Source organism: Balaenoptera physalus (genome assembly GCF_965194825.1).
Source record: "Balaenoptera physalus genome assembly, chromosome: 15".
Taxonomy (NCBI): Eukaryota; Metazoa; Chordata; class Mammalia; order Artiodactyla; family Balaenopteridae; genus Balaenoptera; species Balaenoptera physalus.
Window position 1 is genome coordinate 53,969,160 of NC_138894.1, and position 27,618 is coordinate 53,996,777.

The window sequence follows — 27,618 nt, forward strand, 5'->3', positions numbered from 1 at the left end:
TTTTTAAAACATTTTTTATACAATTTTTAATGGTTATACTCCATTTACAGTTATTACAGAATATTGGTTATATTCCCCATGTTGTATAATACATCCTTGTAGCCCATCTTACACCCAATAGTTTGTACCTCCCACTCCTCCACTCCTATACAGCCCCTCCCCCACCACTGGTAACTACTAGTTTGTTCTCTGTATCTGTGAGTCTGTTTCATTTTTGTTATATTCACTGGTTTGGTTTTTTTTTTGATTCCACATATAAGTGATGTCATACAGTGTTTGTCTTTCTCTGACATATTTCACTTAGCATAATGCCCTCCGAGTCCATCCATGTTGCTGCAAAATTTTTCTTCTCTTTTATGGCTGAGTAGTATGCCATTGTGTGCATGGAAGGGGGGCAAAATTTTCTTCTTTTTTATGGCTGAATAGTATTCCATTGTGTGTGTGGGGGGGCATATATATATACACCACATCTTCTTTATCCATTCATTTGTTGATGGACACTTAGGTTGCTTCCGTATCTTGTCAATTGTAAATAATGCTTCTAGGAACGTTGGGGGTGAATGTATCTTTTCCCCACTCCTTCCAGAGGAGGGTTAGAAGGGAAGGAAGAAAAGATAGAGGAACCAAGTGCCTCCCGTGGAAGCAAGGGAGGCTCTGTAGGAAGTCAGGAAGAGCAGAGACATACAGAAGGAAAGTCAATGTTTACATGGGGCCTATGGAAACAGAGGCTGGCTGTCCAGCCTGCTGACTCCAGGGTAATGGAGGGCAGCACCCTCCCCCTTTAGGATCTGAGGTGCTATCCATTCACTCTCTTCCTCAGTTAATCTCAGAGCTTCCTATTCCGTGTTGGGTTTTGACTGCCCCCTCCAGAGGAAGGGTTTGTTCTGCACCCAAATGCATTCCCAGGGGCTTCTTCTAAAAGAGCAAAAAGGGGCCTGGGGATAGGGTGTCTGAAGGTTAAGGTCGCAATAGGTATCCTCTTCTTCTTTGTAAATAATATTTTTATACTCCACCCTTGCCAACTCAGTCTTTATACATGGAATTCCCCAAATGGAATTTGGGGTGGGGTTTTTCTGTTCTTCCCCCCAAGTGGGTGAGCATGGGAGAAAGGTATGTATTTAAATTCACATTTTTTGAGGTAACCCAAATAAGCCTCTGTTCTTTGAACCTAAATACGTTAATGAAAATAAGGATATTCCACCCCATTGACATACACAGAAGTGAAGATGTGACTTGGCTAAAATTTGGCAAAAGAGTGTACATTAGAACTGTTCTAATTGAAAAATAAAATACTCTTGGAAAGAAATTTGCTTCCTCCATGAAAACCCTGTAAAGATGTATATGTCTGAAAGAACATTCTAAGACTAGAAAAGACTTTAGAAGTTACCAAATCTAATCTCCCCCACAGTTCACAAATCCTGCCTGAACCCAGGCAGATGATCAAGCTCTCTGTTTAAATACTAAACTTTCAGGGACTATTTTACCCTATTCATATGGTAGCCCTTGCCCTGTTGTGAAAAAGCACAGCTATGTGCAAATTGTGAGAAAGCTTTTCCTATGCTGTGTTACATCCTGTCTTCCTTTAATTTATATCAATTAGTCCTTGCCTACCAGAACAACAAAGACTACTCCTCACCTACACTGACAAATTTCTAATTTTTGAAGATAATTGGAAAGTTCTCATAATTCCTTACTTTTATAAGGTAAACAGCCCCTCCATTAGCCATTCTCAAATAACCTCAAATAATATAGTTCCCTAATCCCTCCTTATCCTGTCGCATTCCACTCTGGTTGCTTGCTGATTTATCACTGAGCAAAGCCAAACAAAACTGATACAACTGCATATTTTTCTACATTCATATTAATAAGCTTTAAACATACTAATTTATTCCATGAAAGGTAAAAATTCCATTTTTTACATCTGTATACTTTATCTTCATATTCCATGGTAGGCATAATGCGAGACACAAGGATGTTCAAATCCTACTGCTTGTTTGCAAGGAAGTTATATCAAGTTTAGAGGATAATAAATACTTTATAGTCATTACCTCTCCAGGATCTGTCTCTTTTACATCTCTATCATCTCTATGGATCATGTCACTTTACTCAAGAGAAAAATCAACAGTAGAAAGTGATTAATGAGAAAGCAACAAATTTGGGTGCAAGTAGACCAAGAAACACTGAGGTTTTTATAAAAGTATGGTTGTAGGAGACCTCCAAACTTCCCCTGGAGGATTACTGAACATATTGAGCATTTTTCCTTGATTTTAATTTAGGCTGCATTCCCATTAGAAATTCTACTTAATTAGGGCATTTGTTAAAAGTCCATAATGTTAATTCAATGGAAAAATTCCAGTAGTAGTCTATTAGATTTTTTGTGTTAACATTGCACATTTTTTAGAAATACATTAAATAGATATTCTTATTAAAAGTTATAACTATCACAATCCAAATCTCTATTTCAAACAGCAAAATTACTTTTATTCTTAATTATTCAACGAAGAGCTATAAATGTACAATTCCTTTAGAAGTTATTTAGCATGTGGTGTACTTGGCTGCTATGACAGAAGAATCAGTGCACATTTTCTCAAAAGTAAGTGAAGATATAGCTTGATTTTTAGTTCAGAAACTAAGAGGATGGTTCTTTATCTTCATTATCATGATGTAAGATGCACAAGCCTGTGGTATGTTTTTTTTTTTTTTTAACAATAATAAAGCACTTTTAAATTTTATTTATTTATTTTTGGCTGCGCTGGGTCTTCCTTGCTGTGCGTGGGCTTTCTCTAGTTGGGGTGAGCGGGGGCTACTCGGCTACTCTTCATTGCGGTGCATGGGCTTTTCATTGCAGTGGCTTCTCTTGTTGCGGGGCACAGGCTCTAGGCATGTGAGCTTCAGTAGTTGTGGCATGCGAGCTCAGTAGTTGTGGCTCATGGGCTTCATTGCTCTGCGGCATGTGGGACCTCCCCGGACCAGGGATCGAACCCCTGTCCCCTGCATTGGCAGGTGGATTCCCAACCACTGTGACACCAGGGAAGTCCCTGGCATGTCTTATAGCACCAAAATATTACGATATTTATTAATATGCTTATCTTGGGCATTGGAGAGAGAAATTATTTGAATACATGACACTATATTCAAATTTTCATATAAATGTTTTGATAGCATGATTGGTAGTGACATGCCTGGTTTCCTACTCTTAGGCCTTTCTTGTACCTTAGCTCTAATCAATTCTAATTACAAGTTCATATGTTTATTTATAAATTGTATACATTTATTACTCTTAACATACCATTATAAAAAGAACAAACAAGAATAAAAATTTAAAGAATTTGATAAACATGAAATAAACAATATTTTAAATATACATTTGATTTTTATATATCTTTGGTACAAGTTGTTTTGTCCTTACAGTTGGTGAGAACATCTTGAGTGAACAATGTGATTGACTGTGTCTTTCTTGATCAGATTAGCATCTTATTTACTCATCATTTGGCTTCAAGGAACTCCTATCCTAACAGTAGAAATACAATCTCTGTGATTTTCCTTTTGTTTACTTATACTCGCATTGTTCTTTCATTTTTATTAAGAGTTTCTTTGCAGAAACTTATTTTAGGAGAGTTAGTTTAATTAAAACCCGAGAGTATAATCCATAAATCTATTTTGCCAGGCTGATGTGAGATCACAGTGTATTCTAAGGCACAGAATGTAAACAAGGGCAAGAAGGAAGGTCTGGATTGAGGCCCATGAATCTGTATTTTTAAATGAATTCTCCAGAGGATTCACAGTTTTCAAACCACATTTTGAGATACTACTTCAGAGTCTGGAATCAATCAAAACTTCAGACTAACTCAAAAAATCTCAAGTTAAGTGCTTGGGTATCTCAGCACCAAAGCATATTTGCTTATAGTTTTGGACTGATTTCACTCTTCAATGAAAATAAATGCACTTCTGTCCTTTCCCTATGAAGCCAAACAACAATCCGATATCTCAGTCTAAGAACCAGATCTTCTTAAGGTTTTCAACCTTCATTCTGTCCTCCCTGATGCTGACCATACTCTGGCTGGATAGCTGCATATTATCTACCGCCTTCTTGCTGTGTTCTGCAACAACTCCCACTTGCTGAACTTCCATGACCCCCCACCCCGCACTGAGGTAGAAAAGAGACCTAAAGTGACTTGGGTGTCTAATGTGTGTGAGATATAATTTTAGGCATTTACATTGATTATCTCAAGTAACTTTTATAATAATACTAATAGGTAGGTGTTCTTAGCCCTATCTTACATAGGAATAAATATAGGTTCTGAGAGCTTAAATAAATTCAGGTCACTCAGGCAGTTAAGTGGCAGAGTCGGCGTGCCTGATTCAAAACTCTTTGTTCTTCCAGTTTATTGGAAGATTGGGACTGACATATACACACTACTATATATAAAATAGATAACTAATAAGGAACTACTGCGTAGCACAGGGAACTCTACTCAATACTCTGTAATGGCCTATATGGGAAAAGAATCTAAAAAAGAGTGGATATATGTATACGTCTAACTGATTCACTTTGCTGTACACCTGAAATTAACACAACATTGTAAATCAACTATACTCCAATAAAAATTAAAAAAACAAAACAAAACTCTTTGCTCTTTCAAAGACACTATCCTGCCTTCCCATCAGTCTTTCCCTACCTGGACAGTCCTAAAACCCACTAAGCTATGTGCTCCTTTCAGTCCTTTCAACCTAAGAACAAGCTCCTTTCTAATATAATTCTAAAATTAAAAGAAAAATGCTGGTAAAAGAGAAATCTTGTATTTTTGAAGGCAGATATTTTCTTATGGCTATGTATTAGACATATCACATTTACTTCCACTTTAGCCATTCTTCAAATTTAGAATGGGAATATGATAAATACCTATCTCTTGAAAAGGAAATGAAATCTAATCTCTTTACCACCCTTATGTGTGTGGTTGTCTCATAATGGCAACCAAAACATTAAGTAAAGCAGGGAAAAATATCACAGGTTTTGAGTTAGCAAAGTTGAATTTTAATCCAGCCATGACTTAACATAAGTAAACCTAAACAAGTTATTTTACTCCACAAGTTGAAAAATCATTACCTGTAAAATGCAGATTAAAATGTATATCACAGAGTTATTATGGGGATTAAATGATAGCATATCTAAAGTAGCTAGGAAAACTAACAATAGGAAGCATGTTTAGAAAAAGAATCAAGGGCATGGGAGAAAATTAATGATAATATATAAAGTACTGACTTGATATTTTTGCCATTACTGTAAAAACATGGACTTTATTGATCATTTTAATCAGTGCCTAATTAGCTCCTGTTCAAATATTGAGATACTTGTACCTATTAAGATATAGCCTCTTTACTGATTCTTAAGTATAAATCAGAAAAAATAAATTTTAACACTCTCTTTCCTTAAAAAAAACCTACTCCCTGTGGCTTCATGTTATGTGTTTAAGATTTATTACAACAAATATATGAGCTCCGGGACAGCTCAAGAAATAGAATCCTTTCTCTTTGTCCTCTAATTCACTGCATGGGGAAGACCCATTTTCATTAACCAAATAAACAAGGAATGGTCAGCAGAAACACTGATCTTAAGCATGCTTAGAAAATGAGTCAAGGGCATGGGTGAAGATTAATAATTAGCATTAGGTCCCAGGGGAGAGAGTGAGACCATGAGCTGGAGATAACTGTCAGGAACAAGTAATGAGGAATGGGCCCAGAAGCAGAATGTAGCACATGGTTAAGAGGTAAAAGCACATTGCAAAATATAATTTGTATTGCAAAGAAATTGTATTGAACTTTGTAGTGCAAAGAAACCAAGATTAGTACATACGAACTCTGTGACATGGGGATAAGCACATGATTTGAATAGAATGAAAAACTAGGCCCTGCAAACACACACACACACACACACACACAGAGTTTACTATTGAAATAAAAGGACTATGTAACACCATTTAAAAGAAAATCCAAATATTTGCTTCATAGAACTCATAAAAATACCATTTTTCTCATGTTGTTTGTTTTCATTTATATATTGCTGTGATTCCCATGCTTTATCATTGCCTATGATTTACAGGATTAAAGTAATTTGACTGAGCTCCTACTATAGGCCAGCCTTCCTTTCAGGCACTACACTTCTGTTTTGTAATCAGTGCTTACTACAACTATGATCTATGTATTCCTTTTCTATTTTCCCACTTCTATTGATGCAATAGACTGAAAGATTTCTTGACTTGCCCAAAGTCACACAAGCTACCAAGTTCTGATGGAGCCTCAAACCCACCCTCTTTCAAATGCTTTATACTGCCTCATTATATTTGTGTATTATAAAGAAAATGCATGTTTATAGTAATGTATCTCAGAATTAAGATGACCATCCAAATAGGTGTATTCTGGAGAGTAAAGATGCTCTGTAATAATTATGCCAGAACAACAGGAATAACCCAGGACTCTAAAAGCAGGACAAAAGGTCATGACAGCAGATTATTTCCAGAAGTTATTGCAGCAATCCCTTTTCCTTTTGCAGTGTGACTTGGCTACTACTCCCATCCATTCTTCCCTCCCCTTGAATCTGAGCTGGCTCTTTGACTTTCTTTGACCCAAAAATGTGAGAAAAATGACATTCTAGGATTTCTGATTCTTGGACACTAAAGACCTTGAAGCTCCAATTTTGTCTTCTAGGATGACAGCTGCCATATAAAGAACTTTGGGCTATCTAGCTAAAGGCCCTGGAAAATAAGGGGAAAAAGGCCACATGGAAGTGAACTAAAGCCCCACATAATTGAGCCCACTGGTAACCCAAGAAGAAAGATGCCCAGTCACCGCAGACAGCTCCCAGCCTTTTGGGCTTTCCCAAACGAGACACCAAACATGAGAATGAGGCCATCTTGGATCCTCTAGTCTCAATGAAAGCCATCCTAGGTGACACCATGTGGAGCAGAGATAAGCGATTCCTACTAAGCCCCATCTAAATGTCTGATACTTAGAATCATAAAGAATACTGTAGTTGTTTTAAGCCACAGTGTCTTGGGGTTCTTTTATTTCTTTCAAGGCCCACTCAAACCCCACCTCCTCTTTCATGTCTTCTCCAAATACTCCAACCTGTTTTGAACTTGTTTGTTTTCATTGGTCACATGTAACTTCCTACTTTGTATGATTTAATGTTTATGTCTATGTCTATGTATCATTTAGCATAAAAACTGGCTGCAAGTAATAGAATATACAATTTAAATGGCTTAATCATATAGGAATTTACTTTTCTCATCTTATCAGATATGTGAAGATAGGAGATTACTGGCATTTGGCATTTGTTTAGCTTCTTAACCATGTCAGGGACATTTTTCAGTTCTCTTCGCCTTCTCATGCTCACAAGCATAGACACAACCATTACAACTTCATTCAATGAAGGAAGAAAAACAGTATTAATTATCTCTCTCCATTTTTAATCAAAATATCTAAATCTTTCCCTTGGCAGACTTCATTCTTTTGTATGTGGATATCCAGTTTTCCCAACACCATTTTTTGAAGAGACTGTCTGGTCTAGGCACCCCTGTTTCCACATTGTATAGTCTAGGCATCATTGTCTAAGATCATTTGCCCATATACATGAGTCAGAAATGTGTCAATGTATCATTTTCCAAACGTGTATAGTAGAGGCAGACAAATAAGGAGGAGACTGGAAATCTCCTGAATGTTGTATAAAATATCTCAGGAGTCTGCTATGATCTCTACCACAATAATGACTGCATTACAAGACAAATAATAAGCACCAAACACACGCTTTTTTCAATCAATGAAAATATGGTGATCTACTACTTTGTGTCCAAAGCAATACTGTGAAGTAGTCTGAGTAAAGTCAATGACATTGATGGTTCTGGAAAATTATATATTTAATAATAATAATAATAAAATTAAGAATAAGACAAAAATTTATCATGTATATTTCCCCAATGAGTTCATATGGAGAAAGGGAGTAGAGAGAATATTTCATTAAACCACAAAACTACATAAACCAAATTATATAATTAACAAAATAACAGAGCTAAAGGCAGTACATTGATTCATGAGGGGAAGCCAGGAAAAAACAGAAGCAACAGGAATAAATTTAAACTTAATATAAAAACACAATGTCCCCAAAACCCTAGAATAAGGCGGTAAATCAGAAAGCAGTGTTGGAAAACAAACAAACAATAACAACAACAAAAAATACTAAGGGACACAGTCAAAACAATGAAACAAAGATCATAGAACATTCTACTAGAGAATATAACAGACAAGGAACATGACTGCCAAGCTGTTGTCTGAATTAAACACATTTCCTTCTCAAGAATAGTCATCTATAATTCCTCTTATATGAGGAATAAGGCAAGAATGCCCACTCTCACTATTTCTCTTCAACACAGTACTAGAAGAGTTAGTCAGAACCATTAGGCAAGAAAAAGAAATAAAAGGTATACAAGTTGGAAATTTAGAAGTAAAATTATTTATTTTTACATATGATCTTCTTTGAGAAAACCCTAAAGATTTCACACACATGAAAATTGTTAGAACAAATGAATTCAGCAGATATACAGGATACAAAATCAACATGCAAAAATTAATTGCATTCCTGTACACTAAAAATGAACAATCCAAAAAGGAAATTAAGAAAACAATTCCATGTATAATAGCATCAAAAAGAATAAAACACTTAGAAGTAAACTTAACCAAATATAGAAAAGACTTGTATGTTGAAAACTACAAAAAATGCTGAAAGAAATTAAAGAAGACACAAATAAATGGAAAGACATTTTGTGTTCATGGATTGGAAGACAGCATTGTTAAGATATTAATACCACACAAAGCAATCTACAGATTCAATGAAATCCCTATCAAAATTCCAATGCCATTTGGGGGAAAAAATAGAAAAAAAAAATCCTAAAGTTCATGTGAAATCTCAAGAAACCCCAAATAGCCAAAACAATCTTTAAAAACAACAACAAACCTGAAGTCTTAACACTTCCTGATTTCAAAACATAACAAAGCTCTAGTAATCAAAACAGTGTAGTACTGGCATAAAAACAGATATGTACACCAAGGGAACAAATTAGAGATTCAGAAATAAATCTTCACATATATGATCGGTTGATCTTCAGTAAGGTTGCCAAGACCATGCTATGGTGAAAGAATAGGCTCTAACAAATGGTAATGGGAAAACTGGATATCCACATGTCCAAGAATTAAGTTGGATCCTCAACTTACAACATACACAAAAATTAATGCAAAATGAATTAAAGACCTAAATATAAGGCCTAAAACTATAAAATTCCTATGATAAAATATAGGGAAAAACTTCATGACATTGGACTTGGCAATGATTTCTTAGATATGACACCAAAATTACAGGCAGCAAAAGCAAAAATAGACAAATGAGATAACATCCAACTTTAAAACTTCTATGCAGCAAAACAAACAATCAACACAGTGAAAAGGCAACCTAGGGAATGAGAGGAAACATTTGCAAATCTTGTGTCTGATAAGGGGTTAATATCCAGAATATATCAAAAACCCGTACAACTCAACAACAACAAAATAACCTGATTTAAAAATAGGCAAAGAATTTGAATAGACATTTCTTGGAAAAACATAAACAAATAGCCAACAAGCATTTTAAAAATGTTCAACTAATCCTTGATTAGTGATAATAGTACTGATCACTAGAGAAATGCAAATCAAAACCACAGTGAGATATCGCCTCAGACCCATAAGGATGGCCACTATTAAAACTCACACACACACACACACACACACACACACACACACACACACACACACACAGAAAATGACAAGTGTTGGCAAAGACAGGAAGAAAATTCAAACCCCTGTGCACTGTTGGAGGCAATGTAAAATGGTGCAGCCACTATGGAAAACAATATGGAGGTTCCTCAAAAAACTAAAAATAGAACTACCATACGATCTAGCAATTCCTCTTCTTTTCTTTTGGTTATATATCCAAAAGAATTGAAAGCAGGATATGAAAGATGTATATGCATATCCATATTTATTGCAGCTATTCTCAATAGCCATGATATGGAACAACACAAACATTCATTGACAAATGCATGGATAAAGAAAGTGTGGTGTATACACACAATGAAATATTACTCAGCCTTGAAAAAGAAGGAAATTCTGTTACATGCTATAACATGGATAAACCTTGAGAACATTATAAGTGATATAAGGTGGTCATAAAGACAAATACTTTATGATTCCACTTATTTAAGAATTCTAAAGTAGTCAGATGAGTAGAAACAGAAAGTGGATTAGTGGTTGTCAGGGGCTCTAAGGAGTTGGAAATGAGTTGTTCAATGGGTACAGAGTTTCAGTTTTACAAAATGAAAAAGCTCTAGAAATCTGTTTTGCAATGTGAATATGGTTAACACTACTAAACTGTGCACTTAAAAATGATAAAAATGGTAAATTTTGTTGTGTTTTTTACCACGATTAAAAATAAAAATAGTCATCTATATTTTATCCTGTTTTATCATCATGAAGCATGTATCTTGATTAAAAGAAGAAATTTATTTCTCTCTTCCTATATTACGCCTATAGTAACTATCTGAAGGTAAGTTATTACCTTAAGAATTAACTGCTCATGAAGTTCACCTTCATTAACAATTACATTTGAACTCTTTTCTCAGTATTACCCAGTTGTATCATAATGACAGATTTCCCGTGAAAACTGGGCTGTTCTCTTCCTCAAGCCAGGTATTTTCATTAAAAGATGAGAGAGAAAGAAAGAGAGAGAAAGAAAGAGAGAAAGAGAGAAAGAAAGGAAGAGGTTTCTGAACTGATTGGTTAGTCTTGGCTATTTATACAATAAAATATTTTAATAAGAAACAGCAATAGGAGTACTGTTAGATTATTGGTTGCTTTGAGGTTAGAAAGCCTATGATTTCCCTATTGAGAATTAGTTCTACTTACTGGATGATGGGAATTTACACCAAAGTCAAAGAGCTTCACTAAATTTTTTCATTAATTAAAGAACTTAATTATCAGCCATTGCAGTAATTTCTCCTCCTAAATGATAACAAATCCCTAATATACTTGGTTGGTTTATCTGTACCCTTGGTTCCTTAGAGTTGTGATCATTATTTTAGAAATTAAATTCTCAGTCTCAATCTTTGCATTGTGACCATGCCACACAGCTTGCAAGATTTTAGTTCACCTACCAGGGATTGAATCCAAGCCATGGCAGTGAAAGCACACAGTCCTAACCACTAGACCACCAGGGAATTCCTTAAAACATCTTCTACTATTGAGGTTGGAAAAGTATGTTCTAAACATATTCTAATCTGGAAGAAAAGTGGAAATCACAGGAGTATTTTATCAAGAATTATGAGATTAGAAAAGCAGCTAAAAAGTGCCAAGTATTCAGATGCTATCATATAAGTGGATTTTGGCATCATTTCTGCCACACTGAGTGAATTAGTAATCTAAATGTTTTTAGGGAGAGGGGTTGAATGTGAGGATCCTTGAAAAAATGAGTTCAGCAGAACCAAATATAAAGTGATGAGACACAAGAAGAGACTTCAACAAAACAGCAGATGAGACCAAACAGAAATACATTTCCCAGAATTCCCCGCCCTGTTTAATCCCAGATTGGTGTTGGCCACAAGAGACATTTTTATGAGATTCGGACGATGAATGTGAAGCACTAGCCACCCATTTTTATGCTGTGAAGGTTGATGTAGAGCATCAGGTACGTGTAGTAGCTCAGGAATGAATTAGGGCAATAACTAGACCAGCATCCTCCATCTCCCGTCTACATCCTCCCCTTCAGTTCCTTTGATTTTGGAGCCAACACGTGTGTCCTTGTGGTGAAGAGCCCTACCTTCTCCCCCAGGTGATCCACCACGCCAAGGTTACAAGTGATGAGAGACACACCTGGGTCCCAGATATACTCATGAGTTCTAGTTACTGACTTTTTCTGCATCCTGTTTTTCTTCCTGAGTGCCAGTCTGGCTGACCAAAACAGCTTCAGAATTCACACTAGACAGAGAAGCCTAGAGCTGGATCCAATAGGTCTCACAATTATGTAAAGTTTAACTCCTAAAATAAATCCCTTATTCTACAACGGCTGATGACTTGTAAGGGTTCTGCTTCTCTGATCAAACCATGCCTGATTAAAAGGGTCTGCAAGAAAGGCTTTGTAGGGGGTGGTAGGTGAATTGTACTGATGGCCCTGATCATTCATACCCTGTCCTGTAACTTGACAGTCCCTCCACACTCTGATTCTGGGCTCATCTGTGTGATTTTCATTGACCAATGAGATATTAGCAAATGTGATCCAAACTTGAAAAGCACATGTTCATTTTTCCTTGCCTCCTTCCAGAACTGGGTTTTCTTGCCCTTGAATCCCTGCCTCCGGGCTAAATTGCTGAAGGGATAGGAGAGAGACCTCCAGCAAAGCTCAGTCATCATATCCAAGGTCAACCTAAACTTAAACTGTCCCACCTCCCTACCCCTGCCCAGGACACATCATTGATCTCATGATTAAGCCCAAATGAGATTAGCTAAGCCTAGCCAAGATTAGCAGAACGAACCAGCTCTATCTTCATGAGGATAAAATTTTTTAATTATTTAAAGACTTCGAAGTGCTTTGTAATGCAACAATAGCTAATTAATGCAGTAAGCATAGATCAAGTTACCAAAAAGTAATCTTTCCCAGATATGGGGGCTAGGGGAGAACCTAGCACTTATTGACTGCTTACAATGTCATGCCCTATTCCAGGTATTTAATGGTATGCTACTATGTTTAATGTCACAATCATAAAATTGTCTTCATTTGTGAAATGGGGAAAAGACTATGTGTTATTTGTCTACAACTGCAACCTCAACTGGTACATTCTAAAGCCGATGCTCTTACCATTTCATTTCTCTCTAGTAAAAGAAAGACAAACACACGTGTTGCAATATACACACATGTAAGCCTATATCCACTTGCCATGATAGGTGAGTAAGGAATAGCTAACTAGTTAATAAAGGCCTACACAGTGTTCTTCTTAGTTCAGTGGCAAGGAATGAAGGGTAGAACATGAGAGTCACACAGGATACTTGTAAAATTTAGTTCCACCTCTTCGTTCTGATATGGGCTCAGTGGACTAAAGGATTGGTGGAGCTTGAAGGACTGTTTGGAATTGACTCAGATACAGGAAGTACTTCCCTTCCTCCCGCGGTTATGAGCCACTGAGCAAAGCGCGCTCTCCCTCCACGAACCTAGGGAACAGATATCCTCTTTGTGAAGCAAGTCCCACGTGGCTTCAATTACCTTAGAAGAACTTCAGGAGACTGCAGTGGAGCCCCAGGCAAAGACGAATTCCCTGCTAACTGCCACTGGCCCATCCCTCATTAGTTAAAAGACATTAATATTTAAAGCAATTACTGACATCAAGGAGGTAGGGAGAAGATTATGATTAAAAAAAAAAAAAAAACAGGATCCTTTCTATATTGGAAGATAGGGGAACTAGAGGGGGAAAGGGGAAGAGCAAGTCCAATATTGGGGCTGAGGCCCAGAATTGTTTAACTTGTGCTCTACTAGATACAGGCAACAAGTTCTGCTAATGGTCTAGATGCAATAAAATGTGAGGCCAAATAAAATAAAAAGAACACAAGTTTGGGGACATTTCATCTTTAGAAGGTGATATGACAGATGCTACAATCATGTCTCTGAATTTCACCATTAGCAGAACATCCAAAGATACAGAACAGTGGAGGAAATACTGAGGATACTCTCTTTGGGACAATGCAATGAAGTTAAAGAAAATATTTAATTTCAGATTTGTTTGGCACTGTTAACAGCCTAACTTGCTTCGAAACCAGTTTGATAAATTCAGGGCCAGTCTTTAAGCCAAGATCAACAGTGTGACTTTCAACATTCCAAATTTTTAGAGGAGTAACAAAGCTCCATAGGGACTGAGTCATTTTTCTAAAGTTGAATAGCATTGCTTTGTATTAATGTAGGGTCATTTTTCCAAGAAGCTCCAAGCATTTGATGTTACACTAATCTGATTCAGTATTCTTGAAACACAGAACTCACAGATGACAGAACTGAGACAGACGACAGTGAAGTGGCTAAATCTTTAAGATCATCTCTAAAGGACAAACCAAATCACCTGAGTAAGGTGAATGACTGGAGGAAGACTGAAAATATGATCAAGATGATGGTGTAGAGGGCGGGGGTTAATCACATTTCAGATTTTTAAGGTGTTTAATTTCTCTCCCTAGCTATTTTTCACTAAATAAAATAAAAATAACATGATATAGCAGGAAGATCTCAGAAGTGGTTGCCAGGACCATTTTTTGAAATTGTTCGCCCAAACCTGCATTCAGAGGTAAGGGTGCCTTCGTGTATGTGATAGGACAGCCACAGGCAGAGGATGAGGTACTGCAACACATACGCCACATAGATGTCACCCATACATTAAATCCAATTTCTGTTTCTATTTAGCATTGCACTCCTTATTGGGCTACGCTTTATATTCAAAAGCATCACATTTTCTAGATAAAGTAATAAATATAGCTATATAGAGAAATGAAAAATTAAACAAAAAAGATGGCTTTTTCCATGTTTTCCCATATACGCACCACCATCAGGCCCTGCTAATATTCCCTGAAGAGACAAAAAGCTGTATATACAGCAGTGCAGGATACTAAGTGGAAATCACCTGAAAAACCAGACATCTAAACCCATTTCATTTGGGAATTAGAAACTGAATAACTGAAATTAGAACAATTTAAGTCAATTCTTTAAAGGTTTGTTTGTTGTTATTGTTGTTTTTCAATCTGACCAAGGCCATCAAAAATGAAGTCTTATTTGTGATTTTATTCAGCTTAATTTGTATCTTTCCAACACAGTCCACATGCAAAACTGTACAAGTCTATGACTAGCAAATTTTTACTATTTCATTACTATGTTATTTTGAAAGGCATTAATACTGGATACTCAACACTCAGTTTGAAATAGGTATTCTTTTCCCCGTATTTTGGCAAACAATTTTTATAAATTTATTTCACAAGGAACTATTTCAATACAATACAGGACTGTGAAATTTTGCAAAACAAAAGGGTACAGAAAAATAGAATTGAGTTTTCTGTGTTCTTACAACAGTTCTGTTTAAAAACTTCATGTTCTCTATGTCTTTGCTCATTTCTAAGTTATACATTAAGATGTTTAGACAAATAACTACTTAACGGGTATCCTGCTTCTATTTTCTTCAAAAAACCCTGAGATATTAAAATGCTTCTTTTCTTCACCTATAGAAATTACCACGCAAACTGCAAAATGACAACTTTCCTGTATCTAGAACATAATTATTGCTTTTGTTGCAATCACAAAAGAAAACTCAGTAGGTTTAAATATTACCTTTTGTTACTGCACAATCTAAAGACATCACCTCTAACAGCAGATTACAGAAAACAGGACATTTCTTTTCTCTTTGGTTGCTGAGTAGCTGAGTCAGGCCATATGAAGTCAATTGTTGCTATGACAACATATGAAACAGGGAGAAGATAACATGTCTAAATACAGAGAATTCACTTGCCTATGATGATCCATTTTTTTCTTTGCTAGGACACACAGGCTTGCACAGGAGGGATAGACATACCTACTTTAATTACCAAATATTTAAATTATATTAATAAAATCGGGCGCCTATCATTTTTGCTTAAAAACTAAAATCATTAATCATCTACTTGAACTACATGAATTTTTTTCACATCTTTATTTTGCTTTTTGATTAAAAGTGACGTGGGTAAATAACACACCTTTATGTACTCTCCTTCTCCTGTCACAATGTGAAATAGACCCATACGTTAAGAATGTAAGTAAGTTTTCACTATGGCATACTGCAATAAATATTTTACTATTCAATAGTTATACAGCTGAGATATAGTGACATAAGCCAGGGAACGGAAAAGCCACACTAACTCATAATTCCAAAGTGTTATAATTCAACCATACAAATTTGCCCTGGATTGAAATCAGTCACACACAGTATCTATGCACACAGAAATTTATTTTCAATCAATCTGTCAAAAACTATCTGTTATTATTTCTTATTTTTATGACTCCAAGTCATCAACTTACCTGGTGGAAAATTACTTTCTTCTACATTCACATACTAGTTTATTTTATTGCAGGAGTTACTGCAGGAGTTACCAACCTGTGAGCTGTGTCTACTGGTCAATTCAATTTTTTTTTTTTTTTTTTGTCCTTGCCATGTGGCCTGCAGGGGGATCCCAGCTCCCTGACCAGGTACTGAACTAGTGCCCCCCGCAGTGGAAGCGTGAAGTCTTAACCACTGGACTGCCAGGGAAGTCCCCAAAAATTTAAAAAATGAATGCTTGGGAAAATATTCTCATAGTCCTTATCATTATATGATAAGGCACACACCTCTGAAAATGGAGGATTTAATTATCCCCTTATCCAAGGAACTCATAAACTAGAAAAACATTCTCAGTAGTGATACTAGCAGCTATCTAAATTAATATGAAAAAAACTTATACACACACGTGTGTGGAATTCTTAGCATGATATAGGGAAAGAAACATGAAATATGTGGTTTTGAATTCTGCATCTGCTGATTATTCACCATGTGAATTGAGGTAAATATTTAAGTTCTGTAACCAACAGTTTTCTCATCAATTAAGTAGGAATAATTGCAGTAACATATGAACACAATACACTAACACAATGTCTGAGAGAAATTGACTAAGACAAAAGAAGGAAAGTGCTAGAAGCCTGAAATGGTATTAGTATTTTTTATTTATGTTTTTCATCTCCCATATCACATGCAAGTTCCTTTTTTGGCCAACTGGGGAAGGGAATTCTTGGAAGCACAGTTCTCAGATTAACCAAGTTGAGAATAGAATGATACAGCACAAAGAGAAACTTCCCTTTCTCAACTTTATAGTTACTCTGAGGTTGCTTTCATTTTTTTATGTTTAGAACTCTGGTATACGGAAAGAAGTATGGATTCAATTTTATCTTTTCATTTTATCATTTATTAAAATCTTTATTTTTCCCCACTGATTTAATACGCATTTTTATTCTATCCCAATTTGCATTTTGGTCTGAGTTTCCTCTTCAGTTCCATGATTCTTTTTATGTTCCAACAACAACATGTTTTAATATTTGGCAGGGCTAGTGTGCCCTAACCGCTAATTTTAAGGGTTTTTTTAAAATTTAACTTTGTTTTCCCCAACTTTATTGAAATATAATTGACATATAACACTGTGTAAGTTTAAGATTTGCAATATGATTTGTTTCACTTATATACTGTGAAATGGTTACCACAATAGGGTTAGTTAATACCTCCATCACCTCACATACCATTTCTTTTTTGTGATGAGAACATTTAAGATCTACTCTTAGCATCTTTCAAATGTATAATACTATATTGTTGACTATGTAATGTTACCATACTGTACATTACATCTGTAGAACTTATTCATCCTATAACCAGGAGTTTGTACTCTCTGAGCGACTTCTTCCCAACTCTCCCACTCCTCAGCCTCTGGCAACCACCATTCCACTCTGTTTCTATGAGTTTGACTTTTTTGGATTCCACATAGAAGTGATATCATACAGTATTTGTCTTTGTCTGTCTGACTTATTTCACTTAGCATAACGCACTCAAGTCCCATCCATGTTGTCACGAATGGCAGGATTTCCTCCTTTCTTTCTCATTGCTGAATAATACTTTTGTGTGTTCTCATATCTTCTTTATTCATCCATAGATGGACACTTAGGTTGTTTCCATATCTTGGCTCTTGTTAAAAGGCTGTAACGAACCTGGAGGTGCAAATATCTCTTCAAAATCCTTCAAGTTATTTTTCATTTCTTTTGGCTATATACCCAGAAGTGAAAATGCTGGAACATATGGTAATTTTATTGTCATTCTTTTTTTTCTGAGGAGGCTCCATACTATTCTCCATAGTGGCTGTACCAATACATTCCCACCAACAATGCACAAGGGTTCTCTTTTCTCCACATCCTTGCCAACACTTGCTCTTGTCTCTTTGATAATATCTATTCTAACAGGTATGAGGTGGTATCTCATTATGGTTTTGATTTACATTTTCCTGATATTGAGCATCTTTTCATGTACCTGTTGGCAATTGGTATGTCTTCCTTGGAAAAAATCTGTCTTCAAGTCCTTTGTCCATTTTTAATTGGATGATAATTATTATAACTATTGCTATTGAGTTATGAGTTCTTATACATTTTAGATACTAACCTCTTCAGATAGATGGTTTGCAAATGTTTTGCTCCATTCTGTAGGTTGCCTTTTCATTTCGTTGATTGTTTCTTTTGCTGTGCAGTAGCTTTTAAGTTTGATGCAGTGTCACTTGTTGGTTTTTGCTTTTGCTGCTTGTGCTTTTGGTGTCATATCCAAAAAATCATTGTCAAGACCCATATCAAGGAACTTTTTTCCTATGTTTTCTTCTACCTACCTCAACTCAAGAATTAGAAGAGGAAGACAAAGTAGATGGAGAAAGAAAACGAGAAAGAGAAAGGTGAAGAGGAAGAGAAGAAGGTGAAGGAGAACAAGGAGGAGACAACTAGAGAATTTTAGAGCTGATGATAGTAGTTTTTCCCAGAGAATCTAATGAGAAAAGCATTCCTAAAGTAAATGATGTAGGTTTCATTTGGGTTAAATGTCTTCAAAATTGGAGCTATACCTGTCAATAAGCTAGCCGCATGTCAATTCAGTAGTAGGCACATAAGCGTAGTCAGTCAGTATTCACTAGTTAAATCAATATGACTCTTTTCAAAGAAAAAAATTACCAGCATAAGTGTCATTTACCCCTTACAATATATTGCAAGAAAAAGTAATTTAAGCATTTTGAAGTTGAAAACTAACTTTTAATGCAAGAAATACCTGAATTCTATGGTGAAAATAGAAAGGCAAATGAGCATTTGTGATTACCTTCCATCCCTCTCAATCATTTTAAAATGATAGAATATATACAAAATAAAAGTAAGTTCACCAGAAAACAAAGAACAGTGCCACAATTAGAATAGAATGTTGAGGACTTTATAGATAATATAAAGCAGAGGAAATTATGCCAAAAGTGAATCTCAACTGGGGTGAAAAACTTCAACACAAAATAATTAAAGATAGAATCACTTAAAAAATGTTTTTCCAACAGAAACCTGGAATTACCCCAATCAGATGCACCAGAGGCTGGAAGCCAGAGCTGGACGGTCAGTGAGATAGTTCATTAAAGTCTGTGGAACAGCTGCAACAGTCTCCTACTGTCAGTGATCCCGGTTCTGATTTTTCCGTCAAGCTAAATGCACAAGAATAGATTTCTGAATAAAGTAGAGAATCTGCTGTTGGGTATTCCCTAAGCAAATGTTGTAGCCAAATCGAAGCTAAAGGATGTCTCAAATTGAGGAGGCAAGTTTACCTCATACCCAAGAAGAAAGGCATCCTGATTACATGTTCCCACCCTGTTCTTTCATAGAAGCCCAAAGTTCTATCAGAATCGGAATTTGTTGCCAAGAAAACAGAGGATATTTACTGGCGATGTGAAAACACATGCCAGAAAAATACACCACTCTATCAAAAACCTTACACAATGAACAGATAACCAAGATTTTCCATAAAACATTTAAAGAAAACGATAGCATGAAAGAAAGGCATAATGAAAAAAAAAACACCAAGGTTGACTCTCCAGGCGAGAGAATATATGTAGGAAACAAACATAAACGATAAGATAATTAAAATTGGTATCCTCAGAAAGATCTGTAAGAGAAAAGCAGAGTTCTTGGAAATTAAAAATATGATTTCAGAAAAATAATGATAATAAATCAAAATAATAATTGGTAAAATGGATTCAACTGAAGATTAAAAGGACAGCACTAGAAACCAAAAGATATTCCCAAAGTTCCATGTAAAAACATACATGAAATGCAGATTCAAGAAATACAATCCAATATTAATCAAAAGGACAGAAACAAGAAGAAAAAAAGGAAAAAAACCCTGGCTTCCATTAGGTCTAGTCCTACATTACTCTGTGCCACAAGATTATTGATAGAAGTATACACTTCATTCAGAGAAAACCTGCCACCCTCCCTCACACATAAATACACCTTCAAGATGTGGTCTCATCTCCCTGACCCAGGGAAGTCAATCATATTAAGCAACAGAACATTTTCCTAAATCTGGCTTATTTGGGAAATTGAAACCATTCATATTTATTGTAATCATGACTATATTTGATTTTATTTCAGCCACAATATTAGTGAGGTAAATATTAGCTGTATATGAAATAGACATAAGAGCACTGTATAATGACTTAAGTGTAATAGAAGTTTATTTCTCCTGTAATAGCCTTGACTGGTCCAAGGTGGAAAGGAACAGTAGGCTGCTCCATACAATCATTGAAGGACTCACATGAATGGATGTTTTGCCATCATCAATGAATCAAGTCCAAGTTTGATTACCCTAGTCATCTCCATCCAGGCTGAGGAAATATACCACGGAGCCCTCATGAGGGGACTTCGGAGACCAGCCCTGGAAGTGACAACTTTTTCTTATGCTATACTGTTTAGACATCACACGAGTATATCAAACTGCACAGGAATATGGAAAATGTGGTCCAGTGATATGTCCAGGAAGAAGAGTAAGACATGGATTCTGGTGAGATTCTAGTATAGCCATCTTATTTTTCATTCTAGTATAGCCATCTTATTTTTCAATGTCTACAATTTGCTTTTTTTCGATTTATTATTGCCCATGTTAATCATGTATTGTTTGTTTTGTCATCTGCTATATTGGATGTTTCAGTTTTTATTTATGTTCTACTAGTGTTTATATTTAAATTTATAGCTAACATTTGTGAACAGTTTCATTTAATGTCAAAAAGTAATCATTATCTAGAGCTCCTTCTTCTTTTGACACAGATTGACCATTACTTCACTTTTACTTATTTTCATCTTATACAAACCCTCCAATCCTGCTAGTTATAATTTACTGAGTTTTAAAAAAAAATTTTTTGTACTATTGTCTATGAATTATGGGTCTATTTTTAAACCCTTATGTAACAACTGAACTTTAATTTCATGGCCTTTTTATTTGCTAATCATTTTTTGTATATTTTGTTTTTCTCAAACTATCACTGTCTTGGCTGGAGAACATTATGAGTGACAATTTTCAGAGAAACTAGTGGATAGTAAATTTCTAGATACTAGAAATGTATTTTTTTCTCTCATGTGTGGAAAATATTTGGATTGTTTTTGTGGTCCTAAAGACATACCTTTCCTCTGAAATGGAGGTATCAGAATAGTCACAGAGGCAAAACACTAGCAGAGAACTGTTCCAGGAGAGCAGGAAACCCAGGGGGCCCCTTAGTCATTGAGAAGCCCCATGGCAGTGATATGTACAGCATATCAGGACTTTGTATGGAACATACATGAGTTTATCCTGTGACAAACACTCAGGAATAACTGGAGAAAATTTGACAGGGGCTAATTCCTGGTATATAACCTAGTAATGGGGTTCATGCCTTACTTGTTTCCATTTAAAAAGGAAGTGTAATCTCATTTTTTAATCACAAACTACTGAGAAGCACAAAATATATATTAAATATTTACAATGAACAAAATAATGACAACTATTCAGAATCTTCTTTGAGCACCTAATATGTGTCAGACCCTATAGAAGACCTTTTACAAATGTTGTCTCTAAGATAATCAACAATTCATCAAGGTCTGGATATTATTTACATTTTACACATAAAGAAACAGACTCATTGGATTGTCTTGTTCAAAGTCTCACAGCTAGTTAATGGGATTCAAAACTACCTCTGACTAACTGAATTCCATGCTCTTCTCCATAAACTGCTCATCTTATTTTAAATCTAAGACTCGGTTTAATTTTATCTCATTCAAATCAGCTTTTGACTGCTCTATAAGTGCACTGTCCAATATGCTAGTGACACACTGAATACTTAAAATGCAGCTCATCTGAACGTGCCATGTTTTAAGTGTAAAACAAAAGGATTTAAAAGATAGTACAAAATGTAAGATACCAAATAAATAATTATATTGATTACCTGTTAAAATGTTACTCTGGATATACTGGAATAAATAAGGTATATTATTACAATGAATTTAACCAGTTTAATTTTATTTTTTAATGTGGCTACTAGAAAATATTAAATTGTGTAAATGGTTCACATGGTATTTCTGTTAGACAGTGCTGCTCTACAAAGAGCTAAATTTTGAAAAATATGGATTACCTACAGGAAAACCCAATTGGTCAATATCCATGGTAATTTCATGATTAATCCATTTATTCTTTAATTCTTTTAACAAATATTTATCAATTACCCATTTGTGGATAAGCTTTGTGTTTTAGGCATTGAAAAAAGATCAGGAGGAAAAATCAGAAAAATGTCCCTGACTTCTTAACGCTCACATTCAGGCTGTGAATTCTGACAACTGGTCTTTGGCAATGCTTTCTGTGCTAGAATATTGTCCAACATCAGCTTTTCTGTGACTCATAAAACTAAGAGCTCTAAAACTTAAGTTACTAATCAACTCAGATTGGAAAATAGGTAAAATAGGTACATGGAAGAGGGATGGGGCCAAAAATATTTAAAGAATCAAATAATTTGTCTTTTATTTGCAAAACTACAGTTGCTAAAAACCTGGTCCTTTTAATGGTCTGGTAAACCATTAAAAGGTAGCTTTATAGAGGCTCTGGTGTGTAGTACAGATTATTTCTGACCGAAAAATTACCATACAACATTCTATAAATGCCACAGTGTCAGGCATCTCAAGATGTTTTAATATTTACCTATTAGCTATAGATTATAGAAGTCATTGAACCAAAATGAAGGCTTACAATCCTATAAAGGAGGATTTGATGAATTATCTCAAAATCCTTATGTGTGGGCAGGCTTCTAGCTTTTTCTTTTTCCTCCTTTTGTTTAAACCAGTATATATCGGGCACTGTGCTACTGTGCTTGTTTTCATGTTATCACAAGTTATCTCACTTAACGGATGAGAAAGCTGGTAGTCGCAGGAGTTAAGTGTATTGCCCTAATTTCGCATGATCATAAGCACACATGTACAATTCAAAAATATATTTTCATGCTTCTTTCCCTATAGTACATTGAATATTCTATGTTTTTTCCCCCAAATTCCAGAATTTTCATATAGTCAGGTTGTATAAGCTATTTGCCTACATGTCATTTGTTGAACCCTCCTCTAATTCAGTTTCCATACATCTGGGTCCCAATAATCGCCTTACCTGCAGGTTCAAAACCATCTAATAATTCTTTTAATCTCCAAACTGCTGAAACATTTTTCCATCTCTCTCTCATTTTCAACTGTTCTTAGACATGCATGATCCACATTCTTTCATTCCAATGTTCTTTAAACTTCTCTCCTAACTTTTCTGTCAGACTCAATTTTCAAAGATATTTGCTGCTTCTCTCCCCTTCTCTCCCATCTCAGCTTTTCACTATTTATATCAATTTAGCCTCTCTAGATTCTGTTTCCCTATTTTTCAGGACACAGATTCTACATGACATGGAAAAAAGTCCAGAATGTTGACCTGGTGAAAAAGAATTTTTTGTCTAAGAAAGGGTACAATAAGGAGTAGGAAGAGAAAGTAATATGCTATATACTTATAACTCAGCATTTCATCTTTTATCATGCCATATTATGTAATGCCAGGACTGTCATGGCTACTTCAGTCCTTTTCCTAAACTGTAGGTCTGCAATAAGAAACCTAAGAGCACTCACTTTAATTGCCTGTACACCTGGATCTCTGTATCAAAGTTCTACTGCCAGATGAGATATGGTACTATTCTATTGTGTGGGTTGGTTATTTCTGAATCATAATTAGGTATTTATAAGTCCCTTGGAATGCTTACCAGCATATACCTCAGGGTTCTGCAAGTGTGCCCAGTGGAATACACTCTACCCTAGCATTAGGACCTAGCATCACCTGTTACCTAAACTTGCAGTAAGCTCATTGCCTAATCCATCTACTGTCTCATTCAACCAATGTACCTCCATGTCACTCACTTCCTTTTCTAAGACTACTTCATTAAGCTAAATCCACCCCATGCCCATTTTTTCTCCACTGAGCTATAAAAATTGGAGTAACAAATGGTAAATAACTCATCACCTTTTTCATATAATGATTTTCAAAACTACACTTATGGTAAATGGGACTGTGAATAGCAAGAAAACTAAATTACAGATCTATAGATAATTCTCCAATTATTTCAACTGCTTTGAAATATCCCTCACTTCACTTTCTAAAATAGATTCCAGCAAGCAGATAAATGAAACCAATCTGAGCATCATTTTTTAAAATTTTGTCTAAATTCTTGTAGTTATGTGGTGAATGCCCATAAGACTAGGAGAAAGGAGAAGAGAAAGTAAAAGCCTGGATAATCCATTTTCTAGAGAGTAATCATTTACTGGGTCTTTCCATTTTGTTATTCAATCCATCTAGCCCCTGTGACAAAACTAAATTCTTCTTATTATGTAAATTAATATCAAACTATTATTTTTGTGATAGGCAAAGTCCTGGTTCTTATGTCTTAGAAAAAAATATGTTTAATCCTCTCTTTGCTCCCTTCTTCCTCTGTACTCTCCCTCATCTCTATTTACATTTTGCCATTTGTGAACAGTTTTGTTTCCACTGAGACAGCTGAGTTGGTATTATTACACTTCAGTGGATAGTTGTCAGTATTGTTTTGCAACAAAATAATAAGAGCTGCTGGTGTTTAGTCTAGGGCATACCACCATACACATGCACAAGCGAAAAGAAAAAGAAAGAACTGCTCAAAAGTACTATGGAGTTTTCTAGTATTTCTTCTTTTTGTAAAGTCATTCCCAAACAGGAAATACAAAATCCAGAACTTGAGACTTGCATACACAATCAGCAACCAATTACAATTCTAGGCTTCAGATCACTTGGCATCCCGTTAACAACCACCTGCCTGGGCTGTGAAGGCCCTGGAAGGTTGTTTCCTCACTGTGAATGAGCCAGGATTTATGCGACCTTTGCAAAATCAGACAAGGAGTCTACACATCAGATAAAATGTCTAATGAAATTAACACATTATTCAATAGGCTTGAAATGTCCACAGACTATGAACCAACTGGAGGCATCACCTTTATTGTCCCTTCCCAATTGCATCTCTCCTTCTCATTTAAATTAATGTCCAAAATGCCTTTAAGGCAGGTTCTAATATATAACTCTCTTACACAAAGTGCACACACACAAATACACGTTTAGTAGTTGTCTCTATACAACCTGCTAGAACACAGATGTCCTTCTCTAAGACATAATATATGGATGAGGATGATAGATTATCTATTATGGCTTATTATTTTGTCAGGCAGTAAGTGAATATTTATTGAGTTCTGACTTTGTACAAGGTCTATGGTTCAATGTGATAAATGTGTGTACAATGAGTGTTGTTGAATAAAAAGTATGACTTCTGGCTTCTAAGATATTAAAATCAAATTAAATACAAAAACATAAAATCATACCAAACTCACTGATACATTAAAAATATAGATAAGCCAAAAGGAAAAAACAGTCAGCCATGAAATTACTGCCCAGGTAACTCATTATTAATGTTTTGGTAAGTATCTTTCTATCTGTCTAACCCAATGTGTCTCTGCCAGTCCCTTGCATGTCTATGACCTATTATTCTCATTGAGAAGCATATAGTTGAGCATCTTTCTCTATCAGATTGCCATATTCATCCTAATAGAACTATAGCAAACAATTGGATGAATGCCCCATAATTTATTTAACCAATCATCTTAACGGATATGAAGGCTGTCTCCAAATTTTAATTCACAGCATGTATGTACACACAAACACACGCAGATTTATATATATGTTTGACAATATCAAGATAGATGTCTATCACAAAGGCATGAACATTTTTTAAACGTTAAAATATTTTAATATTTAATACCTATACAGGAATGTAAATACATCAAAGTGTAAACCTAGATGAATTTCCACAAAGACAGCACACCATGTATAGCACCCATTCCAAGAAACAGAATATTACCTATAACACAAGGCCCATTTTGAACCTCCTTTCCAGTCTAACTCCCCCAGGAGGGTAATCGTTATACTGACTAGAAAACAGAATACTTTACATAAATTAAGTGACAAGTTAGGTTCTCTTTTGTACCCAGCTTCTTTGTGAAATCTACATTGTTGTAGATTAATTAATCATTTTCAAAGCTATATAGTTTTCCATTTTGTGAATATGCCACAATTTACTTATCCATTACAACTGGTGAACATTTAGTATATTGGACATTCAGCAAGTTTCCAGTGTGGGCTATATGAATAGTGCTCCTGTGAACATTCCTATTCATGTATTTTGTGAACATGTATGCATATCTGACGGTTATGAGTGGAAATTCTGGGGGTTAGGAAATATACATGTAGCTCTAGTAGATAAAGTAATTAAAAACTACTACAGATTGTAACAAATTACCCCAAAATTAGTAGTTTAAAACAACAATATTTATTATCTCAATTTCTGTGGGTCAGGCATCTGTGTACAGGATAGTGAAATGCCTTTGCAATCAAAGATGGTCAGGTTTGTAGTCCTCTCAAGGATTGATTAAGTAAATCTACTGATTAAAAATTTCCAAACCTCAGTGGGCAGCAATGTAGACTCCACCACGCTAACTCTGGTGAGAGTTCAGATTTAGGTATACAAGTAATCGATAACAATCACTCACTCTTCTTCCTATGTCCCGTTCCCCTCTCCATATTCTTTAAGGACATGCACAAATTAAATGATTTGTATATTTCAAAATTCACTAAGGACATAAAGGAAATCCAGGCACAATGTAAGAATTTAACAGGTCACCTTTTTACGCTATTCTAAAATTTCAGGACACAAAAAAATTGTATATGCATTAGTTAAAAAATAATAGATGCAATAACAAAGTCCAAAACACATAATGGCTCAAAACAGTGAAAGTTTATTCTCATTCAAAGAAAGTCCAAAATAGGAATTCTTGATCAGCAGAAGACACCACTCCAAAAGTGATTCCAGAATTCAGTGTCCTTTCATCTTATAACCATTTTCACCACACGATTTCCAAGATCACCATCCAACTTCACCAACTGTCTTCACCAACATCTGCATCCAACCAGGGAAGGATCGCTCATGAGAGTTTTATGGCATGTTCCTGGAAAGTGGCTCACTTAGTTTTTGTTCATATTTCACCTGCTGCAACTCAGGATTCCCACCTAATTGTAAGCAAGTCTAGGAAATGTGGTTTGTGTGCTCAGGAAGAAGCAGAATAAGGTTTTGTAAGCAGCTAGCTAGTTTTGCTACACAATTCTACTGCATAATTCAGGTCCCCCTATAACCTTTGGTTTGATCTCTTTAAGAATAAGAAAGATTCCATTAACTGCAAAAAACCCAAAAGGCAGATAAAAACTGACTGGAGGCATCAAGGGACCATTTTTTAAAAAATTCTGGAAGTAACTGTGACACCATGAAGGTAGGTGTGACAGCCAGAAGAACCAC